Source organism: Scyliorhinus canicula, chromosome 4 (genome assembly GCF_902713615.1).
Source record: "Scyliorhinus canicula chromosome 4, sScyCan1.1, whole genome shotgun sequence".
Taxonomy (NCBI): Eukaryota; Metazoa; Chordata; class Chondrichthyes; order Carcharhiniformes; family Scyliorhinidae; genus Scyliorhinus; species Scyliorhinus canicula.
Window position 1 is genome coordinate 188,852,665 of NC_052149.1, and position 10,331 is coordinate 188,862,995.

Below are 10,331 nucleotides of genomic sequence, written 5' to 3' on the forward strand. Positions count from 1 at the left end.
CATGCGCGACGCGGGCCACGCCCCCGCTCTATTCAGTGTTCGCCCCACCTTGCTCAGCGCCCGCAGCAGTCGCCTCTAAAGCTCCTCTTCCGCCACAAAACATTTGTTGAGACGATTTTGAGCAAATTAGTGATATAGGCAATCAATACTTTTGTAACCAAAAAAAACGCCTGCCTATCATTTGCTCCAATTATTATTTCTTGCCTTGTGGAGCACATATAGGAACTTAAATTCAGTACCTATGTCGTAACCGTAGCATTTAATGTTAAGGCTGAGGCATTTGTCGGGACGTTCTTGCCTATTTTGAGGCAACATTTCATTGGGCAGAGATGCTAAGAGCCTCACACCAAGTCCCGTTCACCTACCACCCGCAGCCAGCCAATTTAGTGACATTGGCTCCCCATCAGGTAAAGACTCGATTTTCAAATGATCCTCATCCTTTTAAAATCACTCGCCCCTGCCGACCTCTGTCGTCCCCTCCAGGTCCAAACAACAATCCAGTTTCCAAACAAACAGCGGTAAGCCGGGTCAAGCGACAGCGGAAAGTGTGAGAGAAAACTTTGAGCCTCGAAAAGAGCAGAAAGTGTAAGGGATCGCGACAAAATAAACGGGAAATGTGAGAGGCTTTGGGATGACGAACAGAGGAAAGTGTGAGAGGCTTTGGGTCGAGAAAAAATGCGGTAAGTGTGAGAATCTTTGGGATGAGGAATTACGTGAAATATGATCGACTTTGTGACCAGAAAACAGCAGAAATTGTGAGAGATCTGAACGGAAAACAGCAGCAATGTGTGAGGGTCTCTGGGACCTGAAAATAGCGGAAACTGTGAGAGACATTGGGATGAGGAACTGTGGGAATGTGAGAGACTTTGGGATGAGGTTCGCAGTAAACGTGAGCGATTTTGGGATGTGGAACTGCGGTAAATGTGAGAATTTGGGATGAGGAACAGAGGAAAGTGTTAGAGACTTCGGGATGATGATCTATGAGAAATCTGAGAGACATTGGGGCGAGGAAATAGTGGAAAGTGCGAGAGATGGTGGGATGAGGAACAGCGGGGAATGAGAGAGAGTTGGAATGAGAAACAGCGGGAAATGTGAGAGTTTTGGGATGTGGAACTGCAGGAAATGTGAGAGACTTTGGGATGAGAAACAGCGGGGAATGTGTGAGAGAGTTGGAATGAGGAACAGTGAAGAATTTGGGAGACATCGGGGCAAGAGAGCAGCGGAAATGTTGACTTTGGGACCCGCAAGCGGCGGACAATGTGAGACCTCGTGGCTAGGACATAGCGGAAAGTGTGAGCGTCTTTGGGATGTTCCTAATTATCTATCTATGTATGAGGAACAGCGGAGGCTGTGGGCGATTTGGGGCTAGAAAAAGGCGGGAGATGTGTTGGGCTTTGGGATTGGCAGCAGCGGGAAATGCGAGAGACGTTGGAGCAAGAAAAGAACAGAAAGTGTGAAAGACTTTGGGATGACAAATTGCGGAAAGTGTGAGGGAATTGGGGACCAGAAAACACGGGAAACCGAGAGACGTTGGGGCGAGAAAGGTGTGCAGGTTAGGTGGATTGCCCATGAAAAATTGGCCTTAGTGACAAAAAAGGTTAGATGGGGTTATTGGGTCACGGGGATAGGATGGAAGTGAGGGCTTAAATGGGTCGGTGCAGACTCGATGGGCCGAATGGTCTTCTGCGCTGTACCTGTACTATGTTCTGGAAGAGAGCGGGAAATGTGGGAGAACTGGGGACCAGGAACAGCTAAAAATGTGAGAAGCTTTGGGACCAGAAAGCAGAGACAATTCTGAGAGATTTGATCGAGAAACAGTAGGAAAATGTGAGTGTCTATGGCACTAGAAAAAAGCGATTTAGGAATAAGGAATTGCGGAAAGTGACAGAGAATCTCGGACCAGAGAGGAGCGGAAAACGAAAGAGACGTTGTGGGCTCGAAAAGAGCGGGAAATGTGGGAGACATTGAGACCAGAAATAGCGGAAAGCGTGAAAAATTGGGAAGAGGGACAGCGGGAACTGAGAGACTTCGGGAAGAGTCACAGCGAACATTTTGTGGGGCTTTGAACAGCGGAAACGTTGAGACACTTTCGGCCCAGAAAGCCGGGGTGCGTGTGAAATACTTTGGGGTTAGAAAAAAAGCGAGAAAGGCTTTGGTTGGGGAACGGCGGGAAATGTGAGATTTCGGGACCAGCGAACAGCGGAAATTGTAAGTAACTTTGGGACTGAAAATAGCGAAAAGTGTGAGAGACTTTGGGATGAGGAACAGCGGAAATGTTGCGAGGCTTTAGGTCCAGAAATCAACGGTAAGTATGAAAGACCTTGGGGGTGGACAAAAGCGGGAAATGTGAGATGCTTTCGGAAGAAGAGCTGAGGGAAATGTGAGAGGCTTTGGGAAAAGAAAACAGCGGAAATCATGGGAGATCTGACCGGAAAACAGAGGGTCGTGTGAGGGACTTTGGATCGAGAAAGCAACAGGAAATTGTGAGAGGTTTTGGGACCAGGAACAGTGGAAACTGAGAGACTTTAGGGCGAGAACACAGCGGAAAGTGTGAGAGACTTTGGGATGAGGAACGGCGGGAAATGTGAGGGACTGGGACCAGAAAAGAGGAAAGTGTGATAGGTCTGACCGGAAAACAGCAGGAATGTGTGAGGGCCTTTGGGATGAGGAACACCGAAATGTGTGAGACACTGTGGGACCTGAAAATAGCGGAAACTGTGAGAGACCTTTGGGTGAGGGACATCGGATAGTGTGAGACTGGGATGAGGAACAGTGAAGGATCTGGGAGACAGCGGAAATATTAAGAGACATTGGTGCTTGAAAAAAAGGGGTCACCTGAGGTTTTGGAGCTAGAAAAGAGCAGTAAGTATCTCTCATACCCGGGGGATAAAAACAAAACAGGGAATGTGAGGGACATTGGGATGAGGAACAGCGAAACAATTGAGAGACTTTGGGATAAGAAAGCAGCGGAAAGTATGAGAGACTTCGGGGCTAGAAAAAAAAGCGGGATATTTGGGAGGCTGTGGGAAGAGGAACAACGGGGAATGTGAGAATCTGGGGCTTGAAAAAAGCAGACGGTGCGAGAGATTTGACAGGAAAACAGAAACTTTGGGGCGAGAAAAAAAGCGGGATTTGTGAGAGGATTTGCGATGTGGAACTGCGGGAAATGTGGGAGACTTTGGGACCAGAAACAATGGAAACTAAGAGATCTGACCGTAAAAGAGCAGGAAGGTGTGAGAGCCTTTGGTATGAGGAATAGCGGAAAGTGCTGGAAATTTGGGGCCAGAAAACAGCGGGAGGCGCTTTTTGGGATCTTTGGGATCAGAAACCAGTGGGCGCTTTGAACCTTGGGGATCAGGATCGACGAAAAACGTGACAGACTTTGGGATGAGGAACGGTTAAAGTTGTGAGGGACTTAGGGGCTGGAATAAAAGGGAAAAATGTGATAGACCTTGGAGCTAGAATACGGCGGAGAGATTTGACCGGAAAACAGCAAAGTGTGCGAGAGTTGGAAGCAGCGGAGAGGGCAAATCGGTGCAGCAAACAGCGGAGAATGAAAGACTTCGGGGCAGGAAGAGTGGAAAGTGCGAGAAGTCACAACCTGAACCAAACAACGGAGATTGTGAGCTTTGGGAGTACAAGGCAGCGGCGGAGAGTGGGAGGCTTCAGGGCCAGAAAACAGAAGAGAGTACACGACATTAGGGCCAGAGAGCAGCCGAAAATGGGACCCGAAAACAGTAGAGCTTGTGAGAGTTAGGGGTAGGAGCCGGTGTCGTCTGAGGCGTTTCGGCAGGAGACAGCAGAGAGTGAGAGCAGGGAAAGGCGGAGAATGCGACTCTTTGGACCGGGGGGGGGGGGGGGGCAATGGAGAAGGAGGGACTTCAGGACCAGGAAAACAGGAGCGCGACCTGCTGAGAATTTCCAGCGTTTTCTTTTTGGTTCTCCCTCACTCTCTGCTGCTTTCTGGTCCTGACGTCCCGCACTTTCGGCTGCTTCTGACATCGAAGTCTCCCCCTTCCTTTCTGGTCCTGAAGTCCCACTCTCCCGCATCTGTAGGGAGGGAAAAAAGCTAACGTTTCGAGTCCAGGTGACCCTTTGGCAAAAGAGAGTGAGGGAGAACGTGGCAAGAGGCGCCTGGGTAGAGAGTGTTAAACTTATGGCCACCAAACAGCATACAGTGCGAGCCTTCCGGCCAGTAAACAACAGTGTGAGACTTCAGGACCAGGAGACAGCAGAGAGAGCTCGCGTTCAGGAGCATCAGCAGGGGCACGTGCAATTTTTCCGGAGCGCATCCCAAGTGAGACGCACTCCAAATGAGTGCATTTGGGAATTTTGAACGAAGTGGAAATTTTCTGGGTGGGTGGGGGGGGGGGGGGGGGGGGGAGCTGCTCCTTTGCCTTTTTGCTTTCTAACTTCATCATCTTCAAAAAAGTGGTCTTGCTCTGTCACAGTAGAGGCTAGTTATTTGGTGAGCATTTCAGCTGCTGGGAGTGAGCTGCACTGGGGAGCTGACCCGTGAGGGAGCCTCGGCGCGGAACAGAGCGCTCCAGATTCCAGACAGTCAGCGGGGCCGGAATTCGACAGACTGGCTTTGACAAGTAAGGTCAGCACAAGGGCGAGGGCTGATTGGGATGCAGTGGGTAGGCTGCTTTCTCCATTTTAGAGCAACATTAAGATAAGATGAGTTCTAGATTATTTTAAAAATAATTTAAATAATTTTCTATCTGGCATAAATTGAAGGTTCTAGTGTTTGAAGTTGAAAATATGACTGGGGAGCTCAGTCCCGTTACTTGCAGCATTCCTCGACAATCCTTGAAGTCTGGATGACCACATGTGCTGGAAGTGTCAGCGGTTTGACCAGCTTGAGCGCCGGGCTTCGGAGCAGCAGCAGACTGAGAAGTTAGTAGAGGGCACGTTTCTAGACGTGGTCATCCCGCAGTTGAGGAAGTGCAGCCAGAGAGGGAATGGGTGACCACCAGTCAGAAGAAGTGGGGGGGGGGGGGGGGGGGCAGGCAGGTAGTCGGAGTGCATCTCATTTAAGAACTCATTTTTCTGTGTTGGAAAATGGTGAGAGTGCCGGTTCCCCTGAGAGTGCAGCCAGAGCCAAATTGACAGCTCTGTGTGTGGTTCAGCTACACGCGCTGGGAGGATTAAGACTGGAAGACCAATAGTGGTAGGAGAGGTATGATGCCAGATTGGTGTGTTCCCTCCTTGGGGTTAGTGCTTTGGGGGGGGGGGGGGGGGGGTTAAACTAATTTGGCAGGAGAATGGAATACAGAGTAGAGGCACAGTAGGGAGTGATGCAACGCCAAATAATCAAAGTCAAGTCAGTCTGGAAGGCAGAGCAAAGATAGACATGTTACCACTATTTTCGGGCTAAAGGGAACAGGTCGGGAAGTGGATTTGAGACCAGGAAGCGATCAGCCATGATCTGATTAAAAGGCGGAGCAGGCCCGAACGGCTGAATTGACTACTTCTGCACCTAATTCCTATGACTCTAAGTTCTCCAATATTAATTGGAATCGTCAAAGTGTGAAAAGCTCAGAAGGGGCGGAATTCCTAAAGTGCATCCAGGAGAGCTTTTTGAGCCAGTACGCAGAAAGTCCTCCAAGTGAGGGTGGGAACGGGGCCTAATTTTAGCGAATGAAGCCAGGCAGGTGGTAGAAGTGTCAGTTGGGGAGCGTTTTGGTGCTAGTGATCAGAACTGAGTAAGATTCAAGCTATTTGAGGGGGGCATGGCGGCGCAGTGGTTAGCACTGCTGCCTTATGGCACCGAGAACCCATGTTGGATCCCGGCCCCAGGTCACTGTCCGTGTGGAGTTTGCACATTCTCCCTGTGTCTGCATGGGTCCTGCACCCACAACCCAAAGACGTGATGGATGGGTGCATTGGCCATGCTAAATTGCCCCTTAATTGAAAAAAAAGTTGGGTACTCTAAATTAAAAAAAGATTTAAGGTAGTTATGGAAAAGGACAAAGATGTATCTGAAGTAAAGTTTCTGAATTGGGGGACGGCTGATTTTGATATGATAAGACAAATAGCCAAAATGGCCTGGAAGCAGCTACTTGTAGAAAAACCAACATTGGAGGGGCTCAAAACAATGGAAACCCTAGAGGTGTATGGAAAGTATAGAGCGTACTTAAAAAAGAATTTAGGAGAACAAAGAAGGGGCATGAAAAAATACTGGGAGACAAAATAATGGAAAATCCCAAAATGTTTTATGGGCAAGGAGGTAATCAGGGCAACAGTAGGGCCCATTAGGGACAAAAGTGGGAATGTTTGTGTGGAGCCGAAAGACGTAGCTGAGGTTTTAAATGAGTTTTTTTGCATCTGTATCCAAGAAGGATGATGTAGGTATAAAAATCAGGGAGGGGGACTGTGATATAATGGAACAAATTAGTATTGGGAGGGAGAAAGTATTTGCAATTTTAGTGGGCTTAACTGGATAAATCCCCAGGCCTATATGTGATGTATCACAGGCTGTTGTAGACGGCAAGGGAGAGAGATTGCAGGGGCTCTGACAATAATTTTTAAATCCTGACTTCCGGTGGCGGCCATGGTGTGAGTAGTCGCACATTTCGTGGCTCCCGCTCGTGGCGTTTTTTTCAGACCTCTTCCCCGGTTAACAAGTGGATGTGAGGAGGCAAAATGGTGCAGGAGAGTAAGTAAAAGAGATTGACCCACTGGTGTATGGAGCTGAGGGCCAGAAGCGGTCACAAAAGGGGGCAGCACACTGCAAATGTTGGTGCGGTGCCTGCCGCACGTGGAGATGGCGGAGGGTCTGGGAGCGGCCCTGCCAACTCAGTGGTCAACAGAGTAACTGGTGGGCTTCCTGAACAAGAATTTCACCCAGCAACGCAAGGAGAATCTGGAAAACCTGGCCCGGGCAGTGGATTCAATTAAGGCGGTAATCGACTGCGTGGAGACGAAGCTGGAGGCCCAGGAACAGTCGATCCAGAAGATAGAGGAGGTGGCAGGGGAACATGAGCAGCAGTTCACCTCGACGGCAGCAGAGATGGGGCTGATGCGGGATCAGCAGAGGCGGCTCCAAGAGAAAGTTGAGGACCTGGAGAACCGATCACGCAGGCAGAAAATTAGGATTGTGGGCCTGGTGGAGGGAAGTGAATGAGCCGACGCTGGGGAGGATGTTGGAGAAGCTGTTGGGAGAGGGAGCATTCGCTTGGCCTTTGGAGGTGGATCGAGCGCATAGGGCGTTAATGAGGAAGCCCCAGGGGAACGAGCCACTGAGGGCGATGGTGGTGTGATTGCACTATTTCCTGGACAAGGAGCTGATCATGAGGTGGGCCAGGCAGACTAGGCGCTGCACCTGGGAGGGCAGTGAACTTCAAATATATCAAGACCTGGGTGCTGAGCTGGCCAAGAGGAGAGCGAGTTTTAATAAGGCCAAGATGGCCCTTTACAAGGAGACGGTGAAGTTTGGGATGTTGTACCCGCCAGCACGTCTGTGGTTGACCTACGAAGGCCGGGAACTGTACTTTGGGACGGCGGAGGAGGCAATAGAATTTATCAGAGACTGGGAGGAAAAGGTGGACTTTGAACTTTGGTGGCAATGCTTTGGCGCTGCGTTTAGTTTGTGTTTGGGGCCATTGTTCACCTTCAGGTTTGGTTTTGTTCCTTGTTGGAAGATGGGGGGTTGATATCTTCGATTCGGCTTGTGGAGGGGTTGTTTCTGTATGCACTGGCAGGATGATTGAGCGGGGGGGAGGGGAATCAGTGGGTGGGAAGGATGCTAGGCGCCATGGGCCGGAGCTATCAGGCTAGCTGGACGGGCTAGTTCAGGGAAGTGCAGTGGAGGGGTTAGCAGAAGGTTATTGGGGGGATGGGGGTAAGGTTTGTTGTTGGGGGACTGGGTGGGGGGAGGAGACGTACTACTGACAGGGATAGGGATTTTAAAATGTAGTGGGAGGAAGATCGATGATGATGGGTGCCCCGAGGGCGGGCCTGAGGAGGTGTGGTACGCAGACTGGAGGCTGGTCCAAAAGGGACTATGGTTGATCGGCGGGGGAAAGAGGGGAGGGGACTGATCACGTGGGATGGGTTGAATGGGCCGGTCAATGTGTGTTTGCACATTTAAAAAGATTAAAGGTGGATATGGCCATGCTACAGGAGACTCACCTGAAGGTGGGGGCCAGACTAGAAGGTGGGGGCCCGCCCTCGGGCACCCATCGTCATCGATCTTCCTCCCACTACATTTTAAAATCCCTATCCCTGTCAGTAGTACGTCTCCTCCCCCCACCCAGTCCCCCAACAACAAACCTTACCCCATCCCCCCAATAACCTTCTGCTAACCCCTCCACTGCACTTCCCAGACTAGACTGAGGAAGGTATGGTTTGGGCAAGTATTTTGTTCAGGATTGGACTCTAACATGATGGGGGTGGCGATTGTGATCAATAAGCGGGTGCCGTATGAAGTGGGAAGTATAGTGGCGGACTGTGGGGGAAGGTATGTTACGGTGAGCGGGAAACTGGAAGGGATGCTGGTGATGTTAGTGAACATTTATGCCCGAACTGGGACGATGTTGAATTTATGAAGCGGGTGCTGGGGAGGAGCCCTGACCTGGACTCTCATCGGTAATTATTGGGGGGGGGGGGGGGGGGGGCGCTTCAATACGGTCCTGGATCTGAGGCTGGACCGGTCAAGCTCGAGGTCAGGGAGGGTGACGGCAACAGTTAAGGAGCTCCAGGGGTTCATGGAAAACATGGGAGGGGGGGGGAGCCGTGGAGATTTGGGAGACCGACGGCAAAATAATTTTCATTGTACTCCCATGTACACTAGGTGTACTCCCAAATAGACATTTTTGTGTTTGACAAGACGTTATTGGCAGGGGTGGTTGATATTGAGTATTTGGCAATAATGTTGTCGGACCATGCCCCTCCCTGGGTGCTCCTACGAGTGAGCAAAGGGAGGGGCCCAGCGCCCACAATGGAGGCTAGATGTGGGACTGTTGGCAGAGGAAGAGGTGAGCAAGCCATCCAGGGATATGTGGAGATTAATGAAATGGGGGAGGTTTCAGCAGATACAGTTTGGGAGGCACTGAAGGCAGTGGTCAGGGAGGAATTTATTTTGATTTGGGCACATAAGGCGAAGGCGGAGTTGGCGGAGAGAGGCTAGTGGAGGAAATCCTGCAGGTGGACAAGGAGATATGCGGAGGCCACGAAGGCAGGGCTGCTGAAGGAACAACAGAGGCTGCAGATGGAGTTTGGGCTATTATCTATGGGTAAGGCGATGGGGCAGTTGAGAAGGGTGAGAGGGACGGTATATGAGTATGGACAGAAGGCAAGCAGGATGCTAGCGCACTAGTTGCGGAAGCAGGAGACGGCGAGGGAGATTCGTAAAGTGAAGGACGGTCTTGGACCCAGCGGGGGTGAACGGGGTGTTTAGGGACTTCTACAGTAAGTTATACAAATCGGAACCCCCAGCCGGGGTGGAGGGGATGAGGTGGTTTCTTGAAAGGTTGGAGTTCCCGAAGGATGAGCAGTTGGTGGACGGCCTGGAGGCCCCGATTGGACTGGTAGAAGTAGTGGAGGGGCTGGAGGTGATGCAGTCAGGTAGGGCCCAGGTCCGGACCGGTACCCGATGGCATTCGACAAGAAGTTCTCAGGGGTATTGGGGCTGTTGTTGCAAAGGGCTTTCAATGAGGCAAAGGAGCTGCGAGTACTCCCCCGACTGTCACAGACGTCGATCTCCCTCATTCAAAATCGAGATAAGGATCCGGAACAATGTGGGTCATATAGGCCTATTTCCCTGCCAAATGTAAATTGCCAAACTACTGACGAGGATCAAAGACTGTGTCCCAGGGATAATAGGGGAAGACCAGACGGGGTTGTGAAGGGGAGGCATCTGGCGGCGAACATCAGGAGGTTATTTAATGTGATCATGATGCCTCCAGAGGGATGCGAGGTGGTGGTTCTCATGAACACAGAGAAGACCTTTGATCGAGTGAAGTGGGAATACCTATGGGAGGACCTGGGCCGGTTTAGGCAGGGATTTGTGGACTGGATCCGGCTGTTGTATCAGGCACCGATTGTGAATGTGCGGATGAACCGGGTGAGATCAGATTATTTTAGATTACACCGGGGGACAAGACAGGGGTGCGCATTTTCCCCACTGCTGTTTGCCTGGCTATAGAGCCGTCGGCAATGGCACTGAGAACGTCGAGGGTCTGGCAGGGTAAGTACCGGGGGGGGGGGGGGGGGGGGGGGGCCTTTGTAGCACAGGGTCTCGCTTTATGCGGACAATTTGCTTTTGTATGTATCGGACCGGCTGGGGGGATTTGGAGGGATTATGGGGATATTAGAGGAATTTGGTC